The sequence below is a fragment of the Macrotis lagotis genome, chromosome 1 (genome assembly GCF_037893015.1).
Source record: "Macrotis lagotis isolate mMagLag1 chromosome 1, bilby.v1.9.chrom.fasta, whole genome shotgun sequence".
Taxonomy (NCBI): domain Eukaryota; kingdom Metazoa; phylum Chordata; class Mammalia; order Peramelemorphia; family Peramelidae; genus Macrotis; species Macrotis lagotis.
The window spans coordinates 447,224,789-447,244,501 of NC_133658.1; the positions used below are offsets into that span (position 1 = coordinate 447,224,789).

At 36.7% G+C, this 19,713-nt stretch overlaps 1 protein-coding gene across 13 annotated transcripts in view; it reads left to right on the top strand.

Annotated features, from left to right (window-relative positions):
* MIPOL1 (mirror-image polydactyly 1) overlaps nt 1-19,713 on the top strand; it is a 540,848-nt gene that overhangs the window by 106,659 nt on the left and 414,476 nt on the right. For 9 of the 13 annotated variants that reach the window (XM_074213408.1, XM_074213404.1, XM_074213402.1 and 6 more), the window contains one exon: nt 13,910-14,017. The exons of 1 other annotated variant lie outside the window; for it this stretch is intronic. The gene's annotated coding sequence lies outside the window, so the exon portion shown is untranslated. Of the gene's footprint in view, nt 1-10,236; nt 10,374-13,909; nt 14,018-14,741; nt 15,421-19,713 lie in introns of those variants that run through there. 3 more of the 13 variants (XM_074213409.1, XM_074213410.1, XM_074213413.1) reach the window with 2 other exon arrangements.

The window sequence follows — 19,713 nt, forward strand, 5'->3', positions numbered from 1 at the left end:
GATGTACAATGCTTTTGGTTTTGCTCATCTTGTTCTAAGATAGTTCTTTTACCAGAACAGATGATATCTACAAATAAAGCCTAGTCCTGGAGTTATAAAAATACATCAAATGTCTCCAGAAGAAAAGAATTGTACCAGAGTTTTAATGTTATTCTTTACATTCTCCTTCTTGTGCTTCCCAATTATAAAACTTATTTAATCAAAGGGGACTGCCACATTTTGATCTCTGTGTTTTGTCTCTTGGACTCTATAAATGCATCATTCATCCTTATGCTCCCTCATAGACCTTTTGTTACCTGCCCATTTCCTAGCAACCCAAAGTCTTAAAGATACCTCTCCCTTTAATATACCACTGATCCAATTCACTGCAAGAATACTGAAGATCTTTAAGCACCTTGAGAGTGGAGGTCTCACCTGAGAACCTTACAAATGATTGAAAGTTACAGAGACACAGACTCAGGTCCTTGCACTTTATGATTCCCTCATTATACAAGGTGCTAAATATCATGTGATTAAAGTGGGTCAAAGGATAATGAGACACTTCAAGTTAATACCTCTGCTTTTCTTCAGTGTTTTTAACAGTGCATGCTGAATTTTGCAGGGTAGTACATTCTGGGTACATCTGAAATATGCTATTCCAGTTCTTCTGATATTTCAGTGTTGAGGCTGATAGGTTTTGTATGAGTCTGGTTGTGTTTCCTTTGTATTTGAATTGTTTTCTTTTTGCTTCTTGCAATATTCTTTCCTTTATTTGAGAGTTCTGGAATTTGGCTACTATAGTCCCTGGTGTTTTTATTCTTGGATCTCTTTTTGGAGTGGTTCTGTGGACTCTTTCAATGGTTATAGGGTTTATCTTTTTCTGATAGATTTGGACAGTTTTCTCTTATAATTTCCTGCATGATGTTTTCTAGGTTCTTTTCTTGAACCAGGCTTTCTGGCAGTTCAGTGATTTGTAGATTGTCTCTCTGGATCTATTTTGCAAGTCATTCGTTTTTCCTAAAAGATACTTTTCATTTTCTTCAAATTTTTCCAGCCTTTTTATTTTGTTTGATGGAATGTTGCAGTCTTGTAGATTCATTGACTTCTCTTTGTTCAATTCTAATTTTTAGTGTTTTATTTTCTTAAGTTAGCTTCTGTGTTTCTTTTTCCAATTGGTTATTTTTACTTTTTAAATTATTTAATATTTACTTATTCTCATTTTGTACAAATGTTTTTTATACATTAATAAAATATTCTTGTTTAAGAGTAAACAAAATACCCCTCACCCCAAAAAATATAAACTCACTTGAGTGATATAGTAAAGGGGAGAGAAAAAAATTAAAATAAAAAAAATAATAGTAATAATTGTAGGAATGGCCAGGTGGTACAATGGACGGAGCACCAGCCCTGGAGCCAGGAGCACCTGAGCCCATATCTGGCCCCATACTCCCAACAATCACCTAGCCGTGTGACATGCAAGCCACTGCAACTCCACTGCCCTGCAAAAACCAAAAAAAAAAAAAAAAAAAGACCCAAAATAAAATAAAATAGTAATAATAGTAGGGGTGGCTGGGTGGCAGACAGAGCATTGGCCCTTGAGCCAGGAGCACCCAGGTCCAAATCTGGCCTCAGACACCCAAAGATCACCCTGCTATGCGGCCCCAGGCAGGCCACCCAGCCCCATTTGCCCTGCACCCCCAAATAATAATAATAATAATAATAATAATAATAATAATAATAATAATAATAATGAATGTGCTTCAGTCTTTGTTCCAACACCAACAACTCTGTCATGGGTGGATCACATTCTTTATGATGAGTCCATCGCAAAACTTACTTCCACATTTTTCCACCGTTGCCATTGCTGATCGCAATTCCCTCCTTTGTATTTCTCCACTACCATGTGCTATATTTTCTCTCTCCTTTCACTCTGACTCTGCTGTAAGGTAGCTGAGTGGTGCAGCAGACAAGACCCCTGGTCCTGGGGCCAAGAGGCCATGAGCCCTCTTACCACCCCTTTGGCCCAGAATCCACCTGGCCCTATGGTCCTGGACAGGCCATCCAATCCCAACCCCTTGCAAGAAGTAAAAAAGATAGGGGCGGCTAGGTGACATAGTGGATAAAGCACTGGCCTTGGAGTCAGGAGTACCTGGGTTCAAATCCGGTCTCAGACACTTAATAATTACCTAGCTATGTGACCTTGGGCAAGCCACTTAACCCCATTCATTGCCTTGATATAACACATTTTCTTTTTTACTTTTTTTTATCTGACCACTCCCCACCCATAGTCCATCCTCTCCTCCATCACTCACATCCCCCATTCCCCCTGTCCCCGCTTCTTACTCCAGATGCCTATTCCCCCATTGAGTATATATGCTGTTTCCTCTCCTAACCACCTCTGATGAGAGCAAAGATTCCCTCATTCCCCCTTGTCCCCCCCCATTCCATATCATTGCAATAGCTCATTGTAATAAAGAAAAATCTTAATATATGAAATATCTTGGCCTATTCCCCCTCTCCTTTTTCTTTCTCCCATTCCATTTCCCTTTTTTTCTATTGACTCCATTTTTACACCATATTTTATCTTCAAATTTAGCTTTCTCCTGTGCTTCATCTATAAAAGCTCCCTCTACCTGCTCTATTAACTGAGAAAGTTCATATGAGTATTATCAGTGTCATTTTTCTATGCAGGAATACATGCAGTTTATTAAGTCCCTCATATTTTCCCCTTCTCCTCCAACCTCCATGCTTCACCTGAGCCCTGTATTTGAAGATCGAACCTTCTGTTCAGCTCTGGCCATTCCATCAGGAGCATTTGAAATTTCCCTGGTTCACTGAAAGTCCATATTTTTCCCCTGGAAGAAGACATTCAGTTTTGCTGGCTAGTTGATTCTTGGTTGCATTCTAAGCTCTTTTGTCTTCTGGTATATTATATTCCAAGCCCTAACAGCTTTTAATGTAGTTGCTGCTAAGTCCTGTGTGATCCTGACTGCAGCTCCATGATATTTGAATTGTGTCCTTCTGGCTGCTTGTAATATTTTTTCTCTGACTTGGGAGTTCTGGAACTAGGCTTTAATATTCCTGGGGGTTGATTTTTTGGGATCTCTTTCTCAGGGGGATCGGTGGATTCTCTCCATTTCTATTTTACCTTCTGCTTCTAGGATATCAGGGCAATTTTCCTGTAGTAATTCTTTGAAAATGATGTCAAGGCTCTTTTCCTGATCATGACTTTCAGGTATTCCATTTTTTTTTTCCTTTTAAATTTATTTTTTTATTCTCATTTTGTACAAATGTTTTTTTTTACATTAATAAAACACTCTTGTTTACAAGTAAACAAAATACCCCTCCTCCCCCAGAATATAGATAGACTTGTTTGGGCGAAAAAAGTAAAGGGGAGAGAAAAAAATTAAAATAAAAAATAATAATAGTAATAATTGTAGGTATGGCTAGGTGGCGCAATGGATGAAGCACCAGCCCTGGAGCCACGAGCACCCGAGTCCATATCCAGCCTCGTAAACCCAATAATCACCCAGCCATATGACATCCAAGCCACCCGATCCCCACTGCCCTGCAAAAACCAAAAAAAAAAGAAAGAAAAAAAAGACCCAAAATAAAATAAAATAGTAATAATAGTAGGGGTGGCTGGGTGGCAGACAAAGCATTGGCCCTTGAGCCAGGAGCACCTGGGTCCAAATCCGGCCCCAGACACCCAAAGATCACCCTGCTATGTGGCCCCAGGCAGGCCATCCAGCCCTACTTGCCCTGCACCCTCCCCCAAATAATCATAACAAAAAATGTGCTTGAGTCTTTGTTCCAACACCAACAACTCTGTCATGGGTGGATCTCATTCTTTATGATAAGTCCATCACAAAAGTTATTTCCATATTTTTCCACCTTTGCCATTGCTGATCGCAACTCCCTCCTTTCTTATTTCTCCACTACCATGTACTCTATTTACTCTCTCCTTTCACTATGACTCTGTTGTAGGGTGGTGCAGCTGACAGATCCCTGGTCCCGGGGCCAAGAAGCCCTGAGCCCCCATACCACCCCTTAGGCCCAGAATCCACCTGGCCCTGTGGTCCTGGGCAGGCCTTCCATTCCCAGCCCCTTGCAAGAAGTAAGAAAGAAAACGTGTTATATCTGGCCACTCTCCCCACATTGTCCATCCTCTCCTCCTTTATTCACATCCCCACCCCTCCCCCCTGCTCCCCACTCCTTCTTAATCCAGATGTCTATACCCCATTGAGTATATTTGCTGTTTCCTCTCCTAGCCATCTCGAGTGAGAGCAAAGTTTCCCTCATTCCCCCTTGCTTCCCCCCTTCCATATCATTGCAATAGCTCATTGTAATAAAAAAAATCTTATGTGAAATATCTTGGACTATTCCCCCTCTCCTTTTTCTTTCTCCCATTCCATTTCCCTTTTTTTCTATTGACTCCATTTTTACACCATATTTTATCTTCGAATTCAGCTTTCTCCTGTGCTTCAACTATAAAAGCTCTCTCTACCTGCTCTATTAACTGAGAAGGTTCATATGAGTATTATCAGTGTCATTTTTCTATGCAGGAATACATGCAGTTCATCCTCATTAAGTCCCTCATATTTCCCCCCTCTCCTCCAATCTCCATGCTTCACCTGAGTCCTGTATCTGCAGATCAAACCTTCTGTTCAGCTCTGGCCATTCCAAAAGGAACCTTTGAAATTCCCCTGGTTCATTGAAAGTCCATCTTTTTCCCTGGAAGAAGACATTCAGCCTTGCTGGGTAGTTCATTCTTGGCTGCATTCTAAGCTCTCTTGCCTTCCAGTATATTGTATTCCAAGCCCTACGAGCTTCCAGTGTAGCTGCAGCTAAGTCCTGTGTGATCCTGACTGCAGCTTCACAATATTTGAACTGTGTCCTTCTGGCTGCTTGTAATATTTTCTCTTTGACTTGGGAGTTCTGGAACTTGGCTATAATATTCCTAGGGGTTGGTTTTTTGGGGTCTCTTTCTCTGGGGGATCAGTGGATTCTCTCCATTTCTATTTTTCCCTCTGCTTCTAGAATATCAGGGCAATTTTCCTGTAGTAATTCTTTGAAAATGATGTCAAGGCTCTTTTCCTGATCATGACTTTCAGGTATTCCAATAATTTTCAAATTACCTTTCCTAAGTCTGTTTTCCATATCAGTTGCTTTTTCAATGAGATATTTCACATTTTCTTCTAATTTTTCATTTTTTTGGTTTTGAACTATTGATTCCTGATTTCTGGTAAATTCATCAATCTCCCTGAATTCTATTCTTTGTCTGAAGGATTTGTTCTCCTCAGAGAGTTTTCTTATCTCTTTTTCCATCTGGCCAATTTTGCTTTTTAAAGCATTCTTCTCCTCAATAACTTTTTGAACTGTTTTATCCATTTGACCTAAGCTGGTTTTTAGCATGCTATTTTCTTCAGCATTTTTTTGGATTTCCTTGACTAAGCTGCTGACTTCATTTTCATGTTTTTCCTGCATCTCTCTCCTTTCTTTGCCCAGTTTTTCTTCCAACTCCCTCATTTGATTTTCAAAGTGTTTTTTGAGCTCTATCATAGCCTGAGCCCAATTGCTGTTTTTCTTGGAGTCTTTAGATGCAGGAGCTTGTGCTTCCTCATCTTCAGACTGAGTATTTTGGTCCTTCTTGGGCTCATTTGCAAAATATTTCTCAATAGTTTTCTTTTTGTTTCTCTGCTTGCTCATTTTCCCAGCCTGGGCCTGGTTTGGGGTGTTTCTTGAGCTTTTGGGACACTCCCACAAGGGTTTCAGTGTGTGAGGTTTTGTCCTCCCTCCTGGTCTGTGAATGATCATAAGTGCTCCTCTCTGCCAAGGGGCTGAGGTGGGGGGGGGGCTGCTGTTCTATGGGGGGCCTAGATTGCAATCAGGATCTGAATGTGGTTAGAGTCCTGTTTCAGGGGCAGAGGACAGAGCTAGGCAGTCTCTCTTAACTCCCCTCCCTCAGCTCAATGGGCTCATGCCCTGGGGGCTCCTGCTTAGCTGGTCAGCCTGCTTTTGTTTCCTGCAACAGGGCTGGGGAAAGCTGCTTGCTGTGTGCCCCAGGGCTGGGCTCCAAGTGCTCCCTCTGGCAGAGGTCCCCAGCTGTCCTCCCACTTTGTGCCTGGTGCTCCTCGGGGTGCAGCTCAGGAGACTCCCCTGCTGCTGTGAGCTGAGACTCCCAGTGCCCTGGGGCTGCCTCTGGGAGGCTGTGGTTCTTTGGCTCTGGCAGTCCACCCCTCTGGCAGGCCGCCCCTCTGACCCCGGGGAGCAGAGCTTTTCTGCTCTTTTCCCAGTTACCTTGAGTAGAATTGCCTCACTGGGTCCCTTTGTGGGTTCTGTCTTTTGAAAGTTTAGTTAGAGTCCTTAGCTGATGTTATCAGAGAGCTCCTAAGACTGGATGCCTTCTTGTGGCCATCTTGGCTCCGCCCCCAATAATTTTTACATTATCTTTCCTAAATCTGTTTTCCATATCAGTTGTTTTCAATGCGATGTTTCACATTTTCTTCTAATTTTTCATTTTTTTTGGTTTTGAAGTAATGAGTCCTGATTTCTCATAAATTCATCAATCTCCCTGAGTTCTGTTCTTTGTCTGAAGGATTTGTTTTCCTCAGAGTTTCCTTATCTCTTTTTCCATCTGTCCAATTTTGCTTTTTAAAGCATTCTTCTCCTCAGTAACTTTTTGAACTGTTTTATCCATTTGACCTAAGTTGGTTTTTAGCATGGTATTTTCTTCAGCATTTTTTTGGATTTCATTGACTAGGCTGCTGACTTCATTTTCATGCTTTTCCTGCATCTCTCTCCTTTCTTTTCCCAGTTTTTCTTCCAACTCCCTCATTTGATTTTCAAGGTCTTTTTTGAGCTCTGTCATAGCCTGAGCCCAATTTCTGTTTTTCTTGGAGCCTTTAGATGCAGGAGCTTGTGCTTCCTCATCTTCAGACTGAGTATTTTGATCCTTCTTGGGCTCATATGCAAAATATTTCTCAATGGTCTTCCTTTTGTTTCTTTGCTTGCTCATTTTCCCAGCCTAAGCCTGTTTTTGGGAGTGCTTCCTGAGCTTTTGGGACACTCCCACAAGGGTCTCAGTGTGTGAGGCTCTGTCCTCCCTCCTGGTCTGTGAATGACCATATGCACCCCCCCCCCCTTGCCATGGGGTTGAGGTGGGGGGGGGCTGCGGTTCTTTGGGGGGGAGTATAGACTGGGATCAGGATCTGAATGTGTTCAGAGCCCCAGAGTCCTGTTCCAGGGCAGAGGACAGAGCTCTGCAGTCTCTCTTCACTCCCCTCCCTCAGCTCAAGGGGCTCATGCCCTGGGGGCTCCTGCTTACCTGCTCCATCTGCTTATGCTTCCTGGATCTGTAATGCAGTGGCCATGCTGCTTGCTTTGTGCCCTGAGGGCTAGACTTCATGTGCTCACTCTGGCAGAGGTCCCCAGCTGTTTCCCCACTTTGTGCCCAGTGCTCCCCCCGTGTAGCTCAGGAAAGTCCCCCTATGCTGTGAGCCGCAACTCCCAGTGCCCTGGGGCTGCCTTCAGGAGGCTGAAGTTCTTTTGCTCTGGCAGGCCACCCCTCTGGCGGGCTGCCCCTCCAACCCCCGTGGAGCAGAGCAGAGCCTTTCTGTTCTTTTCCAGGTTACCTTGAGTAGGAGAACTGCCTCACTGGGTCCCTCTGTGGGTTCTGTCTCTCGAAAATTTAGTTAAAGTCTTTAGCTTCAAAGATTTATGAGAGAGCGCCTGAGACATGATCCACTCTTGTCGCCATCTTGGCTCCACCCCAGTTATTTTTACTTTTAATGGAGTTGATTTCTTTGGTCAATTTTTCATAATTTTCCTGCATGACTTTCATTTTTTCCTCCATTTTTCTTCTTGCTCTCTAATTTGGTTTTTTTTTTAAGGTTTTTGCAAGGTAAATGGAGTTAAGTGGCTTGCCCAAGGCCACTCAGCTAGGTAATTATTAAGTGTCTGAGACTGGATTTGAACCCAGGTACTCCTGACTCTAGGGCCGGTGCTTTATCCACTGTGCCACCTAGCCGCCCCTAATTTGGTTTTTAAATTCTTTTTTAATTCTTTTTTAAGCTTTTAAATGAGCTTTTGTATTTGAGTCCAATTTATAGACTGTTTTGATACTTCCCCTGTGAGTGATTTTTCACTGCTTTCTTCTTCAGACATGGCATGGGAGTACTCTTTTAGGTTTTGCTCATCTTGTTGTTTTAGCTGTGCTCCTGGGGTATAGGGAGTATAGATCTAAGCTTTTTTTTTTTTTTTTTCTGGGGCTGGGGCTAGGGATTTTTCAAAAATTTTGAGTACCACATTCTTACCTGAAGTTGTTCACAAACTATCCTATTCATCATTTCCTGTTGAACAATAATATTCCATCACAATTGTATACCACAATTTGTTCAGTAATTCCCTAATTGAAGAGCAGTTTCTAAAGTTTGGCCACTACAAGTATGTATGTAAAATGAATCATTTCATTTTCCCTTTTCTTTGATCTCTTTGGGATTACAGCAGTGCTACTGCTTCATCAAAAGTTTTGCAGTTTTATAGTTGTAGATTTTTCTGCAAAATTGTGGACCATTTCACAACTCCACCAAAAGTAAATTATTGTCCCTATTTTTTCATATTCTGTTTGATTTTGTCATTTCCTTTTCTACCATGTTGGTGAATCTTATAGGTAAGGTGATGTTTTAATTGACATTTCCCTAATTTCAGTGATTTAGAGCATTTTTTTTTATTTGGCTATTTAGATCTTTGATTTCCTCTTGTGATAATTGCATTTTCATGATCTTTTGGCCATTTCTCAACAGGAATATTATTTTAATAAAGTTATATTTGAGAAATGAGACATTTGTTAGAGAAACTTGCTTTAAAATTCCTGTTCCCCCTTTACCCCCACCTCCTTACCCCCTTTACATGCTCTCCTTTTTAATTTTATACATTAAAATATCCTGTACTTCTCTCTCTTGTTTGGTCATAAATTCTTTGCTTATTTGTATATCTGACAGGTACATTTTTCGATGCTCCCCTAAATTATAGCTTTTATTAAGCAAATTTAGGGAGCATCTCCTATAGGCATACATGGAACATATATAGCTATAGAATGATTAACATTTCCTTTTTTGAAAAAAAGGAAAAGAAATGCTAGTATCCTTAGAGTCCAACATAAGTTAAAAACATACAGACATGCTTCAGGAAGCTTTTCACAGAGGAATAGAAAATATTGATAGTGAGTAATTTGTTACTGAATTTGTTAAATATTATCAAAATTGGTTTATGTCTGAATAAAGCCTATGAAGTTACTGAGATACAAGAATACATGAGTGGTTTGTATGGGCAGATTCATAGGAATTCAGGAAACCTTATGTCAATAAAGCACTGTCACATAAATGCCCAAACTATGTGCTTTATTTTTTTATTTTTCTTTAGTTTTTTTTTTTTTTTGGCAAGGCAAAAGGGGTTAAGTGGCTTGCCCAAGGCCACAGAGCTAGGTAATTATTAAGTGTCTGAGACTGGATTTGAACCCAGGTACTTCTGACTCCAGGGCCAGTGCTTTATCCACTGCAGCACCTAGCTGCCCCCTATGTGTTTTATTTTTAAACAGAAAAAGTTAAACACAATAAGTTGACAGTACTGACATGTGTCAAGGCCTTGGCAATAGAAATTACAGAAAGGTTATCCTTAATGCATGCAGACTTAATGATCAATGTGTATCATTCAAAAAAATTATAGAAACTACAAATCTTTCTAGGGTTGCACAATATTAGCAATCACCATATATTTAGCAGGAAATCACTTTTTTGCTAGTATCATCCATCAGAAATGTACTGTTTTTCACTAACAGATGACAAGTCCTTGTACTATAAATGCAAAGTTCAAGTACACATGGATCCAACAAATAAATACCCTGCAGCTGGAGCATTATCACAGACTAAACTGTCCCACCTGGACATAACATTGATTATTCAATCTTTTTAAGAAAGACTCCTAATAGATGCCACCATATCAAGTGCTTATATTCTTCAGAATACATAGAATGAAAGCCCTTCAGATTATAGAGATCTAGCAGAAGAAATCAAAATGATGTGGAAATACAGTGAAAAATACTTGTTATTCCCAATAATGGAATTATCCTAAAGATGATTGCCATGAATCTGTGGAAAACTTAAATCCCTGTATTCTTATTTGATTAAAAAATTTATTTTATTCATTTATTTATTATTTATTTATCATTTATTCATTTATTTATTATTATTTACTCAGAATATTAAAGAGTATTGTCAGGGTAGTTATATATCCTCTGACTTACTTTCTGAACCTCATCAAAAAGAAGAGAAGAGCAAGAGAGAAGAAAAAGAACAAGAGCATCTAGAATATGACCTCAACCGGTATGGTGATAAGTAAGTGTCAAATTCAGAGTCATCTGGAGTCCGGAAAAATTCTAGTTCAAATCCAACCTCAGATTATCTGTGTGACCTTGAGCAAATCAAGACCTGTGTCTCAGTTTCTCCATCTATAAAATGATAATACTACCATCTACCTCCTTATGAGGAGCAAGTGAGATAATAATTGAAAAGCAGTGCCTGGCACATAGTAGGCACTTTATAAATGTAAGCTATTATTAAGAAATAGTAGAATTTATGGTAATGATAATTACCAGGTTATATACTACAATAGAAATGTTATCTTTTAGGAGCTTGAACTTACTAATTTATATAGATGATGCAAGGGAGTAGTAGAAAATATATAAAATATCATAGCAAGGTGCAAAAGTTTACCATCTGCTGACTACCCTAGAATGACATGTTCATATTTTGAAAATCCAGACAGCCTCCCCTCCACTCCCACAAATATCCTTAAGAAATAAGCAAATTCTACTGGAATTGAAACATTTTTACAGAAAAAAACTACAACCAACAATCAGCTGTACATAACATCTCTAAAAGTGATAGAACTTTTTTTCTTTCTATCTCCTACCAAATAATTTCCAAACTTCAAGAAAATAAAAGCATATTATCCTGGTTGCCATATCTTCTTTTGTACTTAATTCTGAGTCTCCAGAAGATAAGCTTAGATTCTATTTTTATTCAGTTACATAATGCAATCCCCCTGTTCTGTTCACAGAATGTTAACAGCTAAGTGGAGTGAGAAGAATAGGACGTTAAATCTGAATTTGGACATTTTCCACTTAATATCTGTGTGACCTTGGGCAAGCCACTTAACCCTAATTCCTTTACAACCAGGGCCATTTCCTATTTTCCTGATTTATATCTGGTCACTGGACCCAGATGACTCTGGAGGAGAAAGTGAGGTTTGTGATTTAGCACAGCACCTCCTTATTCAAAACCAATTCATGTGCTTGTAAATGACATCACCTCCCCTAATGTTATGCTCTTATTCAAGAAAAAAGGAAAAACATTTCACAAATATAAAAGAATAATAGTAGGTAGATGACTTGCTTCAGATCTTTTTCTAACTGAATTTCATTGAAAATGGTGAGAAATAGATAACAATCATCATTTATAATGCTTTAAAGTTTGTTTACATATTGTTCATTATCTGAATTGTGTTTTGAAGAGTCTTATGAGGCAAGTACTAAAGTTATTATCAGCTCCATTTTATAGATGAGGAAAATAAAACTCAGTTTCTAGTATCAGTTTGGCTCACGATACTTAGCAATTCTTTTATTCTACATATTCTACATTTTATTCCCTCTATCTCTATATATAGCATGCACCACAGTGGTATTCCAAACCTTCTTTTCTCTTTCTTAACTTCTTAAGCTACTCACCTTCATGGTAAGAACTCATCTTCTACTTTACCAAGAAAATAAGGCATCTGTTGTAAGATCATTCTGTTCCCATGTTCTATATTTCAAAAACCCATCCAGATTCTTTCCTTCTTTGTTCTGTGTCTGTATTTATGTCTCTGAAAGTCTGTGAAAAAAAAAAGATTTATATTTTCCTTGCCAAGGCTAACCCCTCCCTTTATTTGTACTTCCTCCAAAATCTCTTCTAATTTCCTTTAGGATGTACCTATTTAGATCTCTCTATTCTCTCCCTATCTCCTTTTTTGAAGTTTACAGATTCTAGCATTTCCTTTCCTTGAGAAAGCAAACAGCCTTTCATGTTATCCTTATTCTGCACTGAAATCACCATTGCTTATTTCTCAACTTTTCAGGACAACTTCAAGAAAAAGTTTTTCTTATTAAAAAGTTATCCTCATTTTGACATCTGGCCCATGACCCTACTACAGGACTGTAACTACCCCTTTATTCAGTTAACAATATTCTCTAAATTGCTAAATCCAGTCTCGTTTTCCTAATTTTTATTTTTGTCAATCTGTTAATAGCATTTGAAACTGTTTACTCTTTTCTTGGATATTCTCTTCTTCCTCACTTTTCATGACATTTCTCTCTCCTGGTTCCCCTCCTTTTGTTTAGTTACTTTTTTTTTTTTGCAAGGCAGTGGGAATGGGGTTAGAGTAGCTTGCCCAAGGCCACACAGCTAGGTAATTATTAAGTGTCTGAAGCTGAATTTGAACTCAGGTCCTCCTGACTCCAGGGCTGGTGCTCTATCCACTGCACCACCTGGCTGCCCCTGTTTAGTTACTTTTTAAGTGCCACATCATTATTCATATTCTCAAAGCTGGCTTTATAACCTCTTCTCTCTTAGTGAACATATCTCCCATATCCATATACCTATGTTTCTAGCTGTAATCCTTCTCCTGAGGTTCACACGCAATTACTGAGCACCTTCTTGACCTCTTCATTTTGGTGTCCCATATACAATTCAATTCAACATATAAGTCAAGTTCAATAACATCCCCCCCTCCCAACCAAACCCTCTTTCCTATTACTGTTCAGGGCTTTAGTTTGTTTTGTATTGTTTTGTTTTGCAAGACGATAGGTTAAATGATTTTCCCAAGATCACACAGCTAGGTAATTATTAAGTGTCTGAGGCTGGATTTGAACTCCAGGGCTGGTGCTCTATCTGCTGTGACACCTAGTTGCCCCTTTGCTTTTGTTTTTTTGCTAGGCAGTGTGTTTAAAGTGACTTGTCCAAGGACACATAGCTAAGTAAGTATTAAGTGTCTGGCCAAATTTGAACTCAGGTTGTCCTGACTCCAAAACCTATGCTCTATTCACTGCACCACCTAGCTGCCCCTCCAGGCCCTGTTTGTACAGAATCATAACCTTTGGGTTATTATTGGCTTTTTCATTGTCTCTCTCAGTCTTTCATTCCTTCTCAGTATCTAATCATTTACCAAGTATTATCTGTTTGACCTCTATACATCCCTTTTATCTTTTATTTATCCCTTTTATCCCTTGTTCCCATTCACACAACCATTAGCCTTCAGAACCTCTTTATCTTTTTTTTGCAGATTGATAGTCTCTTAATTGATCTCCCTGCTTCCAGTTTCTTCCCATTCTTATCCAGTCTTCATACAACTGTCAACTTAATATTTCTGAAACATAGTTCTTTCCAGGTTACTCTCCCCTACTCAGAAAACTTCAGTCACTCCTTACCTGTTTGGGAATAAAATATAATATCCTCAGTTCTGAATTTAAAAGATCCCTTCATTATTTTGCCTACATCCTGCCTTATTCCTCCCATATTGGATTCATTTTCTTCCTTCCATTTGATATTTCATTTCCAGTGTTTGCTGTACCGTTGCATGCGTTGAACCCATAAAAGTTCCTATCTTAAAATCTTTAGCTACTTTCCAGGCTTAACTCAGGTGCCATATTATATGGAATTCCTTTCCTGATTTCTTTGATTTATTTTTCAGTTTCTCTACTCAAATTTACTTGTATTTAATTAATGACTTTAGGAGAATGAAATATTTTCAAACTAAAGGACTATTCTCCCTCCTTTTATTTTGTCTGAGAAATCTAGTATAGGTTGATTAAGTTGCATCTCTTTCTCTTTTGCAGCGCTTTCTGTGATATAAAAAACCCCCCAAAAATGGAGAATTGTTTGGAGAATTCATCTTTATGTTGGACATAGGATCACAATCTTTAGAGCTTAAAAACATCTTCGAGGTAATGTCGACCACTTATTTTACAGATGAAGAAACTGAGGATTAGAGATTGTCTGGGTTCAAAAAATAGAATGTAGTAGAACATGGATTCAAGTTCGTGACCTGATTACAAATTTTTTATTCTTTTCACTGACATGTTTCCTTCTTCAAAACAAAGTAAAGAACTAATATAGTTTGAGTATCTGGATGATGTGGACCAAAATATTTGAATAACAGCTGTATGAGTATTTAATGGCAAAAGTATTTTATTTTCTTAATATATCTATTTTTTTATTTACAATATGAATATCAGACTTGTGTGTCAAGGGCAGCATGTAACTCTCAAGACTCTAGGCTGCATAAAAAAATTAACATGTAATTGAGAAATGTTTTATAAAATAAATAATATACAATAAAATGGATAATTTTAATTAATGTTTTTCTAAGTCAATATATGTCCTTTAGGGATCCATTTCTATTTGAGTTTGACACTATAGAATAGAGGCATTAATTTCTCTTTGGACTGATTCATTCAACTCTTAATTTGTTATAGTACCCATCTGGTTATTAGTGTCCTACTTTCTTTTGTTTTTGTTTTTGTTTTTGACTTGCAACTTTAAAAAAATAGAGAATTTCCAAAAAGTGTTATATATATATATATATATATATATATATATATATATATATATATATGCAAAAAAGGATTGATTTTTCTAAATGCAAAAGAATTTTCCTGAGAATCAATGTTAATAATTATGGAAATGAAATTATAAAAGATTCTAAGAGTATTCTGTCCACCCTAGTATTTAAATTTCCTGACTAATATATGAATATCCTAAGCAAAGAAACTGCAAGGATCATGCTTCAGGCCGTGTCAGTTAGTATCTGGGAAAATGTAGTAAAAGGTGATATTTGCTGTGGGCAATATAGTGTGGCTTTTTTCCCAAGTGTTCTGGGCTAGGCCTGACTTAGGCCAATATCCTGGTAATTTAAATCTGGTGTAGGGTTGATACTTGCTGGTCATTCAACAATTAACAAAAGGAGATTTACTTAGCCTTGCAGGGGAAGGATATTCAATAAGGATATGCTTGGTGAACACCATGAATTGATTCAAGCTGAGTGATGTTTTTCTATATCTTGAAAAAGAAACAAAACTCAGAACAAATCTAACTTGCTTTGGGAGTGAGAAATGAGGATATAATAATAAGATATGATATTATTGTTTTTAATAACAATACTTTATTTATGTAGTGCTTTAAAATTTGCAAAGCACTTTATAAATGTTATATCATTTTATCCTCTCAACAATCCTGAATATTGTTATCAACCTATTTTACAGATAAGGAAACTGAGGTTGAGAAAATTTGTAACTTGCCCAGGATTACACAACTAAGTATTGCAGTCCAGATTTGAACTCCACTCCTGGTATTTTAACCATTATGCTTGCCTGAATTTGGAATCTGCATGATTAATAGGATTCTGCTTTGTATAATTCTTAAACTGAAAGCTGACATGGTACAAAGTTTGGCATTTTAGAAAAAAATAGATTTTAGAAATAAAATATTTCCTTCATAATTCTTATATTTAAAAATTTAGCCATTCTTCATAGAATTTATATGATTTATATAATTTTTCTTGTTTTTCTTTTTTCTATACTTTCTAGAGTCACTGTTAAAGTTTTATGAAAAATCCAAAATAAAATCAAGAGCTTAATTTTAATTTCTCTTTTTATATATATAACTGATCAATCAGTAAGCATTTTATTAAGCATCCAGTGATAGATACTATGCCAGCCTGGAGCTGCAAAATAAATAAATAAAAAGCATTCCCTTAAAGAGCTTATATTCTATCAAAGGAAATAAAATATATACCAGTACATAATATAAACCCGTACAAAGTAATTAAAGTATCTGAAGGAATAAATCAAGAGATGCCCCATGAAAAAATATTAGACTTGAGCTGAGTTCTTAAGGAAACTATAGCTTCTGCTAGGCAGAGACAAGGTGAGAACTCATTCCAGCCATGGGAATAGGAGGAATGTTCTGTGTGAATAACAGGATATAGGCTAGCTAGAACTATGGATTTCATGTCTAGAATCAGATTGCAAAAGACTTCAAGTGCCAAAACAATGAGTTTGTATTTTTATTATGTCCTTTAGGAATGTTATCTTTTTTGTAGGGGTTGCTTTAGAGTTGGAAACATCATTTGCCAAGGTAGGATGTCTCTTTTGAAACTCATAGTTTTATAGAGAGTAATCTGAGACCTTTGAGAGGATAAATAACTTTCCTAGAGTCACAGAACTAGTATGTCAATATGAGGACTTGAACTCAAGTCAAACATACTACTGTCTCTCATAAGAGTAACCTTAATCTGGGCTGGCTAGGTGGCACAATGGCTAGAGCACAGGCCCTGGAGTCAGGAGTACCTGACTTCAAATCCTGCCTCAGACACTTAATTACCTAGCTGTGTGGCCTTGGGCAAGCCACTTAACCCTATTTACCTTGCAAAAACCTTACAAAAAAAAGAAACAAAAAAGAGTAACCTTAATCCAAACCTGCATTTTATATATAAGGCAAACAATGCCCAGGAAAATTTGATAATTTTAGATAAGATCTCCAAAGCCTTTATTGTTCTTTTTGCTGAAAGTTACACTTTTTCCATCCTTTCTCTCCCTTCCTCCCTCTTACTAACATATAAGACTCACACCAGGCTCTGTGTCTAAATAGATTTCATTTAACAATCCTAGTGATAATAAAACCCTGAAGGCATACTACTGTATCCTTTTCCCATATAGGGTAAACAGTTTAAACTTTGTTTATTCTCTTAAGATTTCTCATTCATGCTTACCTTTTAAAATTTCCATTAAAGCTTCTGTTTAAATGACAGATTTTATAAAAACTTTGCTTTCTCTCAGAAATATTTTAAAGTCCTCTGTTTCATTTAATATCCATTTTTCCTCTTTGAAAAATTATATTCAGTTTTCCTGAGTAGTTATACTTGGTTGTAAGCTTAGCTCCCTTATCTTCCAGGATATCATTTTTCATATACTTTATTGTGGTAGGTGCTAAATCTTCTAGGATCTTGACTGTGGTTCTTATTTCTTTCTGACTGTAGTATTTTCTCTTTGATTGTAGAATTGTGGATTTTGACAATGATATTTTCATTTTAGGTTTTCTTTCAGAATCGGATTCTGAGATATTTGACTAGTTGACTTGAAATGTTAGGTCTAGGGTTTTTTTTTTAATGTTTTTCAGGTAGTTCGATGATTCTTAGTTTTTTTTTTCTTCTAGATCAGTTGTTTTTCCTGGGAGATATTTTAATTTTCTTCTATTTCTTCACAGTTTTTGGACTTTGCTTTATTATTTCTTGATGTCTCTTGGAGTCATTAACTTACCACTTGACCTCTTCTGATTTTTTTAGGAGTTATCGTTTTCATTTTTCAACTTTTTTTTTTACTATTCAGTTGATTCTGTTACAGTTCTCTTGCCTAGATCTCATTTTTCCTCAATTTATTCTCTACTGTTTTTATTTAATTTTAAAATATTTATTTTTCCTTTAAGAAATTTATTTAAAAGATCTTTTACTTGAATTGCTGTCCATTTTGTGTCTATTTTGCATTTTTCTTTTGCGTCTTTGCTTGTAGTTGTTTTCAAGTCAATGTCTTCTGTTTTTATATCTTGAAATTTCTTGTCACTTTTGTAGTTTTTTGGTTCTTTTTTTATTTGCTCATTTTTCCAGTCTTGCTCTTTGTTTCTTCTTTTTGAAGTTAATAGGGGATTTGTTTTGAAAATTAATGTTGTAAACATTTGTTTCAGACAGAACAACATTAGCTGCCATATCATGAATAATTCCTCAGTTTGTATTTGGTTTATCCCTTAATAGCTTCATGTGTATATTCCCTTCCTCCTCTAGTTTGATCCAGGCACTTTTGTCCCTTTTATCAACCTGCTGAGTAAGACATCCTTTTTAAAAAAATTGCCATCTTTTAGTTTTTATTTTTGTATGTATTAGTACACATTTCTTAGTCAATGATATAATTCCTCTGGACAGAATCAGGCGTGGAGCCATGTAATTTGCCATTAGAGATCACCAACTAAATTGGTATTGATCATTTATCTACACTCTTTGAAAATGGTTAATTAATCATAAATACTTCTAAAGGTAACATGAAATCCATATTTTAATTATTTTGTCTGGAAACTATTTTATGAAACAATTATTGTTATATTGTACACACTATTTGCAGTGAGTGGTAAAAATGAACAGAATATGAAGTACTTTAAGAATGGACTTGGGTTTTTCAAAACATCACAGGCTTCCTACCCTTAATAGCTAGTCTATTTGAAAAGTGCAGATCTCTTCTTTCTCATCTGAATTCTTTATGTTTCTATGTAATTATTTACATTAGACTATAGGGAAAAAAACCATTAAGTGACTTTTTTTTGCTCTCAGAAAAAGGCAGTGTGTGAACCATTGGACTTCAGTTATTATGATGATGTTCCATTAAAAGTATTTTAGCAAAAAAATTTTGTGGTAATTATTTTTCATTATTGGTACTGTTCATACCAGTTGCCTTATAGATAGATTTAACCTGCTTTGAATATTTGTGGACTTTTGATTTGCCAACAGTTTTTATTGGTTGTGGGGAAATGTAAATCTTTGTTTGAAGAAGTGTACACTTGCATCAGAACTTGGCATCCACATTGAATCTTAAGAAAACAGGCTGTTTGTTCCCTGGGGAAACTATTCTAAAAGCTAATTTTGTTTTTATGTACTGTATCCTCCTAGATTAAGTGATTTAGGTTAGCTTGGCCCAGGGCAAAACGTTTCAGGATATTTTAGAAGATCCTGGTATCTAATTTACCTTCAGAAAATACTTCAGTTTTTCAAACTTTTCTTCTTTATCAGTACATTTTACAAAGCTTTCTTTCTCTTTTCCTGTCCCCAAAAATGTGTGTGTATTTTCAATGACAAATATTAGAACTATTTTTGATGAGTAGATATTTTAATATAGTTGAGTAGTAACTATACTATAGTTGTCACACAAAACAAGTTTATTCCTGAGGAGTTTTTTTTCTTCAGATTTTTAAATTCCTGGAAAATAGTGATTTTTGCAATGATCTATCACAGTCAGACAGATGTAGGTAAAATTCTAAATACATAGTATTTACTTATTAAACAAGGGTACAGTTAGCTCACATTTGGGCTTTAAAATTTTAAATTCTTATTAGATCTTTTAAAGCCTTTGCAGTTTTAACCAGATCTTTTTTTAATATATTGAGCTATTTACACTCATATTTTGAAATTCAGACATTTTTCATCATTTTTATTTAAGTAGTATTAGAAAAATGTTTGCTTAACCATTTGATGTATACCATGTGGGTCAAAGGTATAGTCACAGAAGCTTATTCAAACAAGAATAGATTAATGCATTGTTTCTCAAAATAATATTAAAAGAAAATTGCAAAGAGTCACAGGGAACTGTCCTCACAAATTATTCCCTTTCCTTTGGTACCAAGTAGAGTGAGTGCCCTGTTGATCACAAAGCATTCTTCTATACTCTATTCCCTATTTTCTAGGCCTAACTCTGTTTTCACCAAAGGTGTGCATGCCAATTGTAGTTCATTTTTTATATTACTCATATTTTCTTTTATTAGGAAGAATTTTAAGTCTCATCTTCATTAGTCTTTTGGTAGTATAGCTTGGTCTGGAAATGTG